The sequence below is a fragment of the Protopterus annectens genome, chromosome 10.part0, assembly GCF_019279795.1.
Source record: "Protopterus annectens isolate FY-2018-M chromosome 10.part0, PAN1.0, whole genome shotgun sequence".
Taxonomy (NCBI): domain Eukaryota; kingdom Metazoa; phylum Chordata; order Ceratodontiformes; family Protopteridae; genus Protopterus; species Protopterus annectens.
This window is the reverse complement of record NC_056744.1, coordinates 643,785,474-643,798,867: the sequence shown is the minus strand read 5'-3', so window position 1 is coordinate 643,798,867 and position 13,394 is coordinate 643,785,474.

The window sequence follows — 13,394 nt, the reverse complement described above, 5'->3', positions numbered from 1 at the left end:
CCTAAAAAAAGGCACTATAGGACAGGACAATGTTTTAACTAAAATTCAAAAGCCTAGAGGTGGCAGGCGCAGACCATCCTTGGCAAAGCAATGTGATCTATCAACCATGTCCTCCCATGTTGAGAAATATTGCACCTCTTTGGCATGTCACCAGAAACTAAGCCAATTATTAAAGTCAATTATTTTCTGTTCATATTGTGGCATCATCTTTGGTAAAGGAAGAATGTTGCTCAATGCTAGGCCCATAAAAACCTGGGACACATAGTCTGAGATGTCCATAATGTCTGTCTTCATATAGTCCAAGTAGGTACGTCTCAGATCAATGACACCCACATAGACTAAGACTAAGTGAGTCATACTTCTACTTTGCTTAGCTTGGTGAGTGGGACATCTGTGTATCTTACTATGCAGTCTCCTATGACCAGAATACCGGGTTATATAGTGGTACGCTTTATGGGCTTAGAGGTTGTGACACCATGGGTTGTGGCAGTATGTGCCTTGTTGGGTGCTGTTTTTGTGGAATGCTATTGAGGATGCTCAGGACTTTTTTGTATGTGCAGTACCTGGGTGGTCCTTGTGGTTATAAAATAATTCATTTAAGTACTTCAGCATATTTAGGTCCATGTGACTGGCCTGTACTATGTGAGGAGGGTGGTGTGTGTATGCTACTGACAACCTGTTTGGTAGTGTAAGTAGTTGCAGGTAAGAGCCTTGCCTCCAATGACATTGTGTAACTACATCTCTCGCATACTTATTTATATGTTTGAGGATTAGGTGGTTGTCAGTAGACATGAAGCAGTTGCTGCATTGCTTCAGGACACCCATGTCCCCCAGGCCAGCTGCAGAGATAGCAGGGAAGCGCATGTCCATGGCTTTGGATCCTATTTGCTTATTCTATAGGGGATAGTACAAGGGAAGTAAACAGCTGATTTGCTTTGCTTCCGTAGGACTGTAACAAGACTGCCTATGGTTAAGTTTGAAAGTGTCAGCACGAAAAACTAGACACTAAGCGCGCAAACTATTTAGTATACAGCTAGGGATTTGGAAGATAAGTGAGGTAGTTGTATAGGAAAAATTTAAATTCTAGGTATCTGTGTCTATACATGGAACTGCTAAAACCCGCTGAATTGAGCTAAATTTGCACAAATGTAACACCTTTATAAAGGCTCAAAACAACTAGCAAAACAATAAAATGGCCCTAGGCAATCAAACGTAGGACAATCAAAGCTTCAAGTGATTTACAGCACAGAATATGACTAGGCTGTCCTCAGCTGCCACCAGGGAGCAGTGCTAACCCTTCTAGGCTCCTAACCTCAAAATGGTACTTGAAAATAGCCAACTTAAACACTGAAACTGCCTAAAATGCAGGAATTTATCAGATTAAATAGTAATGCAAACAGCAGACACAGCAAGAAGGCAAGAATGCAGGCAATAATTTCCGATGCAGTGGTTAACAAATACAGCACTTTTAAATAATTTAGGGTGTAAAACTTAAAAACTAATGCACAGAAATAACAGTGACAGTTGAAGATGACATGAAAAAGTGCAATTTACTAATGCTAGGTACTTATACAGTGCAATTTACTACTGCTAGGTACTTATACAGTGCGACTTACTAATGCTAGGGACTTATAAAATGAAAGGTGGCACTAGATTCACTCAGAATTTTCTGTTCACTCTGACATGGTCACCAAATGTGATGTAGCCCTGCAGAAATGAACCACTCATCACATTCAAGTAAATGGCTCTAGTGATGTCACCGTATCCAATGTCAGTGATATTACTGGGCTGCAGGCACAGGCTGATGACATGAGGCTGTCAAAGGGAGAATAACTGAAAAAGTCATGATTTAAAGGGACCACTCAGAGTTTTGTGATGACTGGTATTTTAAGATGAAATTCAGTATTTTCTGGCAAATTCTAGACAATTGAGAGGTATTAGTAGAAGGTGATAGGGTGTGGGGGATGCAGTTTGCTATTATATGAATGTGCAAACCCCTTTGCATCCTTTTCTTGTGACAGTTTTTCTTGTAAATTTGGCCGACCATTCCACTGTTGAAAAAGCAATTACATTTTGCTAATAATGTAGACCTGAAGAAATCAAGCCTAAATAATTGTTTTGTTTGGAAGGTACTCGGATATTAGGCCATGGGGAAATACTGAGCACAACAGAAGGTGCATACCAGTGATTCTGATAAAGATGACATACATTTCTTTGGTGCAGGGCACTGTCAGATAATATGCATATAAGTGCATTGGTGAGTCCCACATTGTTTAAAATAGATGTAAAGCAGCCATGGCATTTTTTTCATATCCATTGTGACATAACATGCAGATTTAGACATGCATGCATGAAAATAAGGGAAAATGAGATTGCATTGGCTCCATCTTCCCCAGGTGGTAAGGAGTGATGAAGCTTCAACTGGCATCTTATACAAGGTAATCAACTTTACTCAAATTATTTTTAGTATCCATCTCACGGAGAAAAAAAAACGTTTTGCTGCTGAACTTGAAGTCACTGTTTCTCACAAGAAATACAGAAGCATGGGATTTAAAAAAAAAGTCATGACCTAATATTAGTGATGCAAAAACCTAAAATTGAATCACATTTTCTTTGAACTCAGAAGTATTTCCAAATTGCTAAAAGCATAACAAGTACCAGTTTTACCGACAATTTATTCTTGAATTTGTTTCAGGCATTTGTTTCCAAAACACAGTTTTCAAAATTTAATGTCATTATGTCCATAGCAAATTTGCAAGGATGTTATCAATGCATTGTCTGAGGTACTTAACTTTCTACTGAAATGCTGTTTTGCTCGCAGTGGTAATTGAATGCATTCACCTTATATTTAGCTAAAGACTTTATAGGTTAGAGACCTAAAAGTCAGTGGCAGATGGTCTCCTGTTGCAAAAGATTCTGGCAGATGTCTTGATTTCTCAATGACTGTTACACAGAAAATGCAGTGCAGCTTTATTATTTTCAGGATAAAAATGAGCCTCATTTTTGAATTGGATATGCAAAAGTCATCCTTTTAATTCTCAGAATGCTGGCTTAAAAATAGCATTAAAAAACAATAAACAACTGCTGGCAGGATTCCTAGACATTTATGATTGGGCAGTAGAGGGTTATAAGTAACTCATTTAAAAAAAAAAGTTTCATAGAATGTATAGACTGAATCAAAATTCTTCTTCAGTTCTGATTGCAGAATACCATAATTCTCTTTAAATATCAGTCTTTTTATTATGCCATTTTGCTAATGTGAATTGTAGTTTGGGTCAATAGGCCCCAATGGGAAGTCAAATTATTCATAATTCCACTGATTATAAAAGAAAAAAAGTATGTTTTGCTGTTCTTACATATCAAATATGAAGGTTGACCATTATTCCATTTGACTTAAAAAATATAGATGAGATTGTCTTATTCAAAGAGAATTTAACTACGACACAAATATAGATATAAGCTAACACCTTAGCTTTCTGGAAGAGTTTTTTCCATTTTTCTTTCCTCGGTAGGCAGCTGGTCTATCCGTTATTGCTGGGCTAAAGATAGCTGAGGAAATGCTTTAAATATAAAATAAAAAATGAGGCAGGCAGAGGGGTGTCTTTGGTTGTACCCTTTTCCATTAAAATTAAATTAAATTATAAAGTTTGTGTTAGTTTTCTTCATGAAAGGGAGCATTAAATGATGCTCTTCCACACCACTGTTGCAGTATTCCTTACAATAGGGATCCCGTACCTAGGGCAGCCCGACATCTGGCCAGTATACCAAAGCCTTTAGGTTGTAATGGGTACGCCATACATCACACATATGCTTCACATGATTTAGAGCATAAAGGTAACATCTGGATGTATCATCATTAGAACTTTTTTCCAACCAGACCGAATGGCATCTTTGATCATTGGTCTGAATGCTTGTTTGTCTGCTGGTTACCAATCAGCTTTCAGATAAAGGTTTTTTGTTATTCTTTTCACTCTTTTGACTTATTTTTGTTGTTGGTTTCATGTCAGCCAAAAAGGGGAAATGCCAGTGTGGAAGACAGATTCCCCATAAAGATCATGACCAGCAGTGTTTATTTTGCTTAGGTGCTTTCCACCACCATACATTTTGTGGTATTTGCCAAGCTTTTGTTCCTAAGCCATTACATGGTCGTTTTTCTTCCTTAACTATTTATTTAGAAAAGCAATGTCTTAAGCTGTTGGCTAAAGACACTATGGAAGAATCTTCCCAGCCCAAGGGTCAACTCTCTAAGAAGAAGACCAACAAAGCTCAGTAGGATTCTTTGGCTGTGCCATCTCCGCTGGATGCCTCTCTTGAGGCTAGTGAAAGCCCAGAGGATCACCCAGTTTCTCTGTCAGATTCCTCTATCATGACCACTTCAGAGGCTGTTATGGATGTGGCTTTACACATGTCCATGGAGGCCTTGCAGATGTCTACTTCAGATGTTCATTGGTTGATAATTACCAAAGGGCCTAGGGGTGTTCCTCAAATTTTGGTAAGGAAAGATATACCGACTACACTGATTGAATGCCATCAGGGGTCAGAGCCTCCTAAGATCTTTAAGGCTGATGTCCCCTTAAAAAAAATCCTATTTCTCCTGCTCCTAAAGACCATTAGAGTGAATGGCAAAATTTCACTCAAGGCCACTTTAATGCCCTTATGGCTCTGAAACCTTCTCAGTGGGGTTCTGTTCCTCCTTGGTCTTCTATCTCTTTTAAGAGGCATATGGAGCAAGATACCTCTGATGAAGATGCAGATTCTGATGAAGAATCCCTGACTTATTCTTCTCAGATTCCTTCTCCCTTAGATTATGGTTTGAGGAAGAGGAGTCTTTTAGTCCTGAATCGCTTTTTGAGAAGATTTCCTTTGACTCAATTTCCTCAATGATGGAGTTTTTTAAATGGGATTGTGCCCAGGTGTCTGATGTTCAGATGAGGTAAGACGAGTTTCTGCAAATGGGAGTGTCCTAGGCCCTTTGCTGTCCCTCCTGTTCTTGCTGCCTTGCTGGATGCCTTTTCCACTGCTTTTCAGGCTCCTGATTCCCAGCCCACTGCTCCAAAAAACCCGATATGTTTTATAAAGTGCCTGATGATGCAAGTTTCTGTATAAGTGCCCTTCTGCTGACTCTTCTGTGTTGTTTACCTCTGACAAGCCTTCTAAACTGTTGCCTTCTACAAAGTTGACTCCCTCTGACTAGTACAGCAGAACTATGGAGAGATTGGGTAAGAAAGTATATACTTCTGCTACCTTGGCCTTTAGAGCTGTGAACTATCAGACGTATATGACTAGATGGATTCACTTCATCACACATCACACACTACAAAACACATACATACACTAGTGTACATACCTCCTAGCACTTCCCTACAAGAAACATAACACACACGCACACAACCAAACACATGCACACACCTATCCTAAGTATATGCAGGGAGGCAAGCCCCCTGCACCCCCTATGTTGGGGGCTGTGCCCCCCACACACCCCTACTTATATATACTAACTCCGAGGTCGCACAACACTCCAAAACACATACAACCCAGCATTGCACATTCCACAGCCCCCCACACAAACACACATCACATAATCACAAACACCAGCACTCCCAACACTAACACATTCGCACTGAACAACACCTACCCTAACCCACACCTCACACATCCCAACACACTCAAACACACACAAACCCTCCCCAAAACTCCAAAAAAGTACACTTACCTAACGCGCTATCCATACTGCGGGTTTGACATTCTCCATTCAACACTTCCAGGTTCGCAGTTTCTGTCCATTTAACTTTACAGGCTTGAAATTCTAAAATTCGATATTTTAGCATTTCGAGCATGTAAAGTGAACCCGACCATATATATATATATATATATATATATATATATATATATATATATATATATATATATTTTGGCTCTTCTCTTACAGGCCTGTCAGGTTATTTCCAATCTTCCTGACTCTGAGGGGAAGACTTCAGCTCTTTCTTTACTAGGGATGTCTTCTCAGGTTGCTAGTTATTCTATTAAATGCAGTTGTGATGCAGCTGATGCCTCGTCTAGTGCTGTTGCCTTTGGTTGTGTATTGAGGAGGTATTCCTGGCTTTGGATTCAACCTTTGCCTGATGATATCAAGACTAAGTTGATGGATGCTCCTCTGGATAATAAACATCTATTTGGTGCTGCTGATGCTGAGTTGTATAAGACCCTCAATGAAAAGGGTAAAGCTTTACAGGATCTGAAACATATTTTGGTTTCATCTATTCCCAAATTTCAAATGAATTACCCAAACAAACCTGCTTTTGTTTGTAGACAGTCTCACCCTCCCTCCAAGGAAAAAAGGTTGGTAGAAGGGCTCCTCCTGCTAAGGCTACCCAATCTCTTCAGCTCAAAAAACTCCTTTTCCAGACAAACCAGGTACTGTCTGACTATTCTTGCCCTGTTGTTTTCAGTCCTGTTCCTTTCTCTTTTTGTCTTTCCCTGTGCCTTCTATTTGGTTAAAGATCACCCAAGACTCCTGGGTTCTTTCCATAATTTGCCAGGTTTGAAAATCTCTTCCTCACTTTTTGGGTATTCCTCAGCCTCCTCAGGATCAACTGCTCTTTTTCAAGAGGTAATTCAGGGTCTGCTGACTCAGGGGACTATTCAGGAAGTTCCAACTCCTCAGAGGGGGAAGAGATTTTACTCCACAATGTTCTTTGTCTCCAGGAAAGAAGGCACCTGGAGACCCATTCTGGATCTCCCTTAGCTAAATATCTTTTTGAAGGTTCCTTCCTTTCAGATGCTATCCCTTCAAACATTGTTTCCTTTTCTACTTCCTCAGGTTTCTCTGGTTTCCCTGGATTTCAATTATGCTTATCTACATATTCCTATGTATCCCCTTTTCAGGAAGTTTTTAAGTTTCTCTGTAGCTTTCTGAAATTTTCAGTTCTCTGCTTTTTTGCCCTTTGGCCTCTCTACTTCCCCAGGGGTCTTCACTGAGTTTTTTTGGGGAGGGATAAACTCTTGGCTAGGTTTGTAAGCGCCCCAGGGTCATTAGCCTAGTAAGCTCCTATGATCCTATGACCAAATACTTTGCTCCTGCAATTGCTCTCAGCAGATAGAGAGGAATACAGATCTTTCCTTCCTGATGATTTGCTCATTCAGGCCTGTTCTACAGATATTTTACTTCAGCATGTACACTTTGATATTTGCCTCCTGCATAGCCTGGGGTTTACTGTAAATTTCCAAAAATCATTCCTGACTCCTTCTCAGGATCATGTTTTTCTAGGGTGCAAGTTCTAGAGTGTTCTATGCTGGCACCATTGCCTCCTACCAAGGCTTAACTCTCATTGCTTTCTTTCAATCCCTTCTTCCTTTGGCTGCAGTTACAGCAAGGAAGTTTCTCAAGGCTCTGGGTTACATGGCTTCCACCATTCCTATGCTTCGTCTGGCCAAACTTCATATGAGAAAGCTCCAGTGGTTTCTAAAGACAGTTTGGCTTCAACATTCTCATCCTTTAGATTTTCTAGTACTCTTCTTCCATGTCTCAATCTGGAGCTTTAGTGGTGGATTCATCAGTTGTCCCTCAATCCAGGGATTCCTTTTCAATCTCCAGTCCCCTCTCAGGAACTTTTTATAAATGCCTCAGACATGAGATGGGGGCCTCCTTTGATCCTCTAAAAGTGCAAAGCCTTTAATCTTTTCCACAAAAGAAAGACCACATCAATGTCAAAGAGATGAGGGCCTTTCTTCTGGTTCTTCTGGCTTTTCATCCTCTTTTTCTTCCAGTGCCCCTCAGGATTCTCACAGACAACACCACAGTGATGTGGTATATCAACAAGCAAGGGGGACCAAGGTCTTATCTCTTGTGCAGACTAGCTCTTTAGGTTTGGGATCTAGCTACCCAGTATCAGGTGACCCTTCAGGCAATTTATATTCCCTCAAATCAAAACATAGTAGCAGATTCTCTGAGTAGGTCAGTAACACAGTCCCATGAGTGGATCCTTCACTTCACAGGGATGTGTTTCTGGACATTGTCCACCAGTGGAGTACTCCTCAAGTAGATTTCCTTGTCTCCCCCCTCTGAACAGACAACTTCCTCTTTTGCACCAGATTCCCATGTCCTCTGGCCTGGAAGGTGGATGCCCTCTCTTTCTTTTGGAAGGGGATATTTTTTTATGCCTTCCTTTCCTCTCATTCTGAAGTTCCTGTTCAAGCTAGAACAGGATGCCCCAAAATCTTACTGGTGACTCCCTTTTGGCCCAGACAACATTGGTTCCCTCTTCTGCATTTAGCCAAGGGCAGTCATCACAAGTTACCTCACAGGGTGGACCTATTCATACAAGACAAGGGGGCATTCATCCATTCCCACCTGCCTACTCTTCAACTGACATTGTGGGTGATAGGGTTTTGATTCCTTTCAGACACCTTTTTTCTGAGGATGTGCTTCAGGTCCTGCAGGAGGCCAGGAAACCCACTACTGGAAAATCTTATTTGTCCAAATAGAAGAGATTTTCAGTCTGGTGTCTTTCTCGTAATCTGGATACACTTTCTGTGGATGTTCCTTTGCTTCTCTCTTATTTGTGTGAATTGCTCAGTGCTGGGTTGGCATATTTTTCTGTTAAATCCTACCTGTCAGCTATTTCTGCTTGTCTGCCTTTGACTCCCCCTTTGGCCTCTAGATTTGAGGCCAGTTTCTTAAAGGCGTCTTTCACATTAGGCCTGTCAAGAAGCCTGTCCCTCCTTCCTGGGATTTTAATTTTGTTTTAGAATAATTTACTCAGGTGCCTTCTGAGTCTACTGCTTCAGCTTCCTTACAGCATTGTTCTTGGAAGACTGTTCTTCTTTTGGCTCTTACCTCTGCCGGATGGGTGTCTGAGCTACAAGCCCTTATGGCTATCTCTCCTTTTTTTGTTTTCTCATAAGGACAGGGTGTCTCTTTGTACTAATCTTTCTTTTATGCCCAATGTGATTAATGAGTTTTCTCTTAATCAGTCTATTTATTTGCCCAGTTTTTCCCTTCTCCTCAATCTGCTAGTGGATTTGCATAGACAACTCAGATATTATTTAGATAAAACTAAAGCCATTTGTAAAGCTGAACATCTTTTTATTTCATTTCATACTAGGTCCTTAAGTTTGGCTGTTTCCAAGCAAACTGTTTTTCTTGGATATCTAAAGCCATTTTTTTTTTGTTATTTCATTCATGGGAAGAGCCTTCCTTCTTTTGTTAAGGCTCATTCTACTAGGGCTGTAGCCTCTTCTGGTGCTTTTTTCAAGGGGTGGATACTAACTCTATTCTTGTGGCAGCTACCTGGACTCCTGTGCATACTTTTACCAAGCACTATAAGTTGGATGTGATTTCTAGGGCTAGAGCTGGTTTTGCCAGGGCCATTCTTCATGGCTTTCTTGAGGGCTCTGCTGGCCCTTCTGCCTCCCAATATTCTTCCTGAGCTCTTGTACTGTTCCTTCTGTAAAGAATACTGTAGCAGTGGAATGGAAGGACATAGTATAATTGTGTAAAATCATACCATAACAGTAAATGTCCTCCTCTTTACTGTTGCAGTATTCACTCCCTCCATCCTCCCTCTTTTCCTTCTGGATGTACTTGTTACATACTAGTATCCTTAGACTGGCATTCCTACTGGGGCTTCCTACTGGGGCTTTTTCAGTTCTGAGGATGGTACATCCAGATATCTCCTTTATGCCCTGCCCCGTGCATGGGGCCCACATGTGTGATGTATGATGTACTCATTACAACCTAAAGACATTGGTATACTGGTCGGATGATGGGCAGGGGATCCCTATTTTAAAGAATACTGCAACAGTGAAGAGGAGAACATCTACTGTTATGGTAAGAATCTACACAACTGTACTTTTTTAGTGTATCAGTGAAGACTTGCAACTTATAGACTTCAAGCAGTTTAAGGGTCAGAAAGCTATTTCAGAATATATGATTATAGTCCCGCCAATGATGGTCCCAAGCCCAGCTGCAAAAGGAGGGTGGTGGTCACTCCACCATGGTAAAAGAACTGGGAAATCAGGGGAAACCAGGCAAGAAACCCCATGGGAGTTTGAACAAACTTATTGGCACATGCTACTACATCAGGGACAGCTGATGAGCCAACACTGGGGACCCAGGGTACTGGTGAGAAGCCAAAGGAAATTCATTACACTGAAGTTGGAAACCCATATTGCTGGGTGGAATATTTGAACTGGCCACTCCTTCAACCAGAAGAAAGTCATTGCCAAGGAACTCATGAAATGCAAAATCAAGTTTGCTGCAGTGTAGGAGTTGCGACTCACTGGGTCTGAAGTATTGACCGTCCAAACAACTACAGAAGATGAAACGATGATGCTGTACTACTCTGGCAGCAAGAAGCAAGATGCTGGTGTTGGGTTTATGGTGGTTAGCCAAACTGCAAGAAGCATAATTGCTTTGCAATCAATATAGCCTGGCAGCACTCACTGTTGATGGTACCATCAAGACCTACATTATGTCCATCTATGCACCAACTGAGATGAGTCTGGACTAAGCCAAGGATAACTTCTACAACCAGCTACAATACACACTGGATTCAATCCAAAGGACCGAGATGATCATCTGGGCAGGAGGCTTCAATGTCCACATCTGCGAGAACAGGTCTGATTGGGAAGGAACAATGGGTAGATATGGCCATGGTAACAAGAATGATAATGGCCTGCGCTTTCTGTTCTTTGCCAATTCAAACAATCTCACAATCTCATTGTGTGAAATAGCCATTTTCAGCATCCCTGCAAACACCAGCTCACATGGTGAAACCCATCCGATGAGGACTCTACCATATTAGACTACATCATGGTCAACTCTCACTTCTGATCATTGCTCAAGGATATCCATGCTATGTGAGGACCTGACTGTGGCTCCGATCATTACCTCATCCATGCCGTGGTGCAGCTTTGCCTACAGCATGCAAAGGGCAAGTTACCTCTGCCAGCCAGGCTGGACTGGAAGCAACTGATGGCCCCTGCCTGCAAACAGGAATTCCAGATCACACTATCAAACCGGTTCACAGCATTGACCCAAATGGAGGATGTGGATGAGGAAGAAAAGCAGATATTAAACTTTATTATGGAATGCGCCAAATCACTATGCCCACCCATCCACTGCTGAATGCAGCCATGTATATCTGATGAGTGAACTACGGTGGCAGGGCTAGCCACCCAGTGGCATAATCCTTGGTTCTAGGTATTTGTCATGGTTAAAATGACACCCTGACCCCGTGTGCAAAAATGGGAAAAAGGGGGTGATGAATGGATTGGCTAATAACATTTACAGGAAAGCTAGGTATGTTCGTGTAACTATAACTTTTGATTACTTGTACTAACATAATCAGAAGGTCATTTTCTATTAGTGTTGCTTGCCTGCAGTTTCTTTAGCTGTTAGTGCCCAGACATTCGCAGTTTACTATGAGTTTGAGTTTTTCAGTCTGTGTTTAAGAACAGACTTGTCCCATAGTTGCACACCATTAGTACAGATATTTCAAATACATGGAAGAGTCACACCTTTATAGGTATTGTTTGATGCTCTGAATTGGGCTGAGAAAGGCTAGACGTTAGACCTGAAGTGCATACCAGTGCTGTTTTCTTTATTGAAGAAGTGCTATTCAGTTACTTTAGTTTTAAATGGTTGGAAGTGGCTTGAGAATAATTTTCCACAATCTTTCAGATTAGTAATTTTCACAAGGTAATCACTGTTCCATTCAGGGTCAAGCTGAAATCTGGACTTAATGTTAATTGACAATCCACATCTTAGCACTACAGGAATCATACAGGGTAATGTCATTAAACAAGCTCCCATCTTTACTATTTTGAGAAATATTGTCAGGTGCATATATTTAAGGTTTACCAAGTATATGATGACTGCATGAGCACCCACAAGTTCTAACATGGAATCCAGGGAATCGAGGTCATAAACAAACAACAGGCTTTGAGCTTGGCCCTTGAGCTTATGAACCTATAAATCATTTAGATCCCTTCCTAGATTTATTTGAAAAAAAAAAAAAGCTGATTCCTGCCACTTTTTGCAACTTAATCACATGTACTCAACCTCCCTTGCAGTGCCAGATCATCACGCATATCTATAGCTACATGATTTAACCAGCCCTTACCATTTACAGAATTGAGCAGTGATGCAGCAATTCAAAACTCTCCAATCACACAGAATAATCAGCTGTATGCAAAATATAGAATAAAATCCTTATTGCAATAGTATATGGTGAAAATGGAGATCCCAGCTTCATTAAAATAAACTGCAGAGCCAAAATCATTAAACTACTGCTCAAGCACTCCTAACTGGAAACTGTTTTAAAGAATTATAATGAAAGAGTTGAAAATCAGTTAATATAAATCCTCTCCAATGATTTCAGTGACAATACAGAGACAAAAATTTATTATTTAGTTTTATTTATTTAACATTTGTTAACCGGGAAAGTCCGACTTGGAATGAAGCCAATTTTCAGTGGAGGCCCGGGGAGAAAGGCTCCACATGCATGTCTTTGTAACATGGGAGGAAACTGGAGCACCCAGAGGAAACCCACATGAATGCAGGGAGGACATGCAGACTCCACACAGAAGGCACCCCAGCCGAGAATCGAACTGGAGAACCTCTTGCTGTGAGGCGACAATGCTACTACTGCACCACTGCGCCATCCGCAAAAAAAAAAAAAAAAAAGCACATGATCATGGTCCTTCATACCAAGACTTTTGCCAAATAATATAAAAGGCATCAAAGGCCCAAGCAATGTCCCACATGCAATGCATACCAATATCCAAGAGTTCACATTAAAATTGAGCACAATTCCATTCCCAGTACATCTGGACTGCTGGGCTTGTTGCCTAGTCCTTGAACCTTTAGTCACTTGGTTTAGGTTTGGACAGCCATGGAAAAGAATGGAAAGTGGCAGACTCTACCTGTGACAGCAGGTGTAGATTTTGGCATTAAGACATCATCTCAGCAAAGTTTGAAAACATATCTATTTCCAGTTTGAGCAGAAAATGTGTTCATGTGGTTGAGCCAGAGGGAAGTAGAATGTAAGAAAGTACCACTGTTATTGGTGGGTCTTGATGAAGAGAAATCATTTGACAGAGTAGACTGGGACTTCATGAGCAGTGCAATGGAAGCATTTGCTTTCCCTGATACAATTATAAGGTTGATTAGAAGAATATATGAGGGATCGGAGGCATGAATTAAAGTGGGAGGGGTCCTCTCTGATAATTTTGGGTCTATATTATAACATTGAATTTTATAAAGTTCGAATGTTATAATATCGAACCATTAATGTAGAACGCTGAAAACAGCGAAGGTGCAGAACACCAAATTCTTTCCCAGGGAAAGAATTTGGTGGGCCATTGCTGTGGCTTTGCTGTTTTCAGCATTC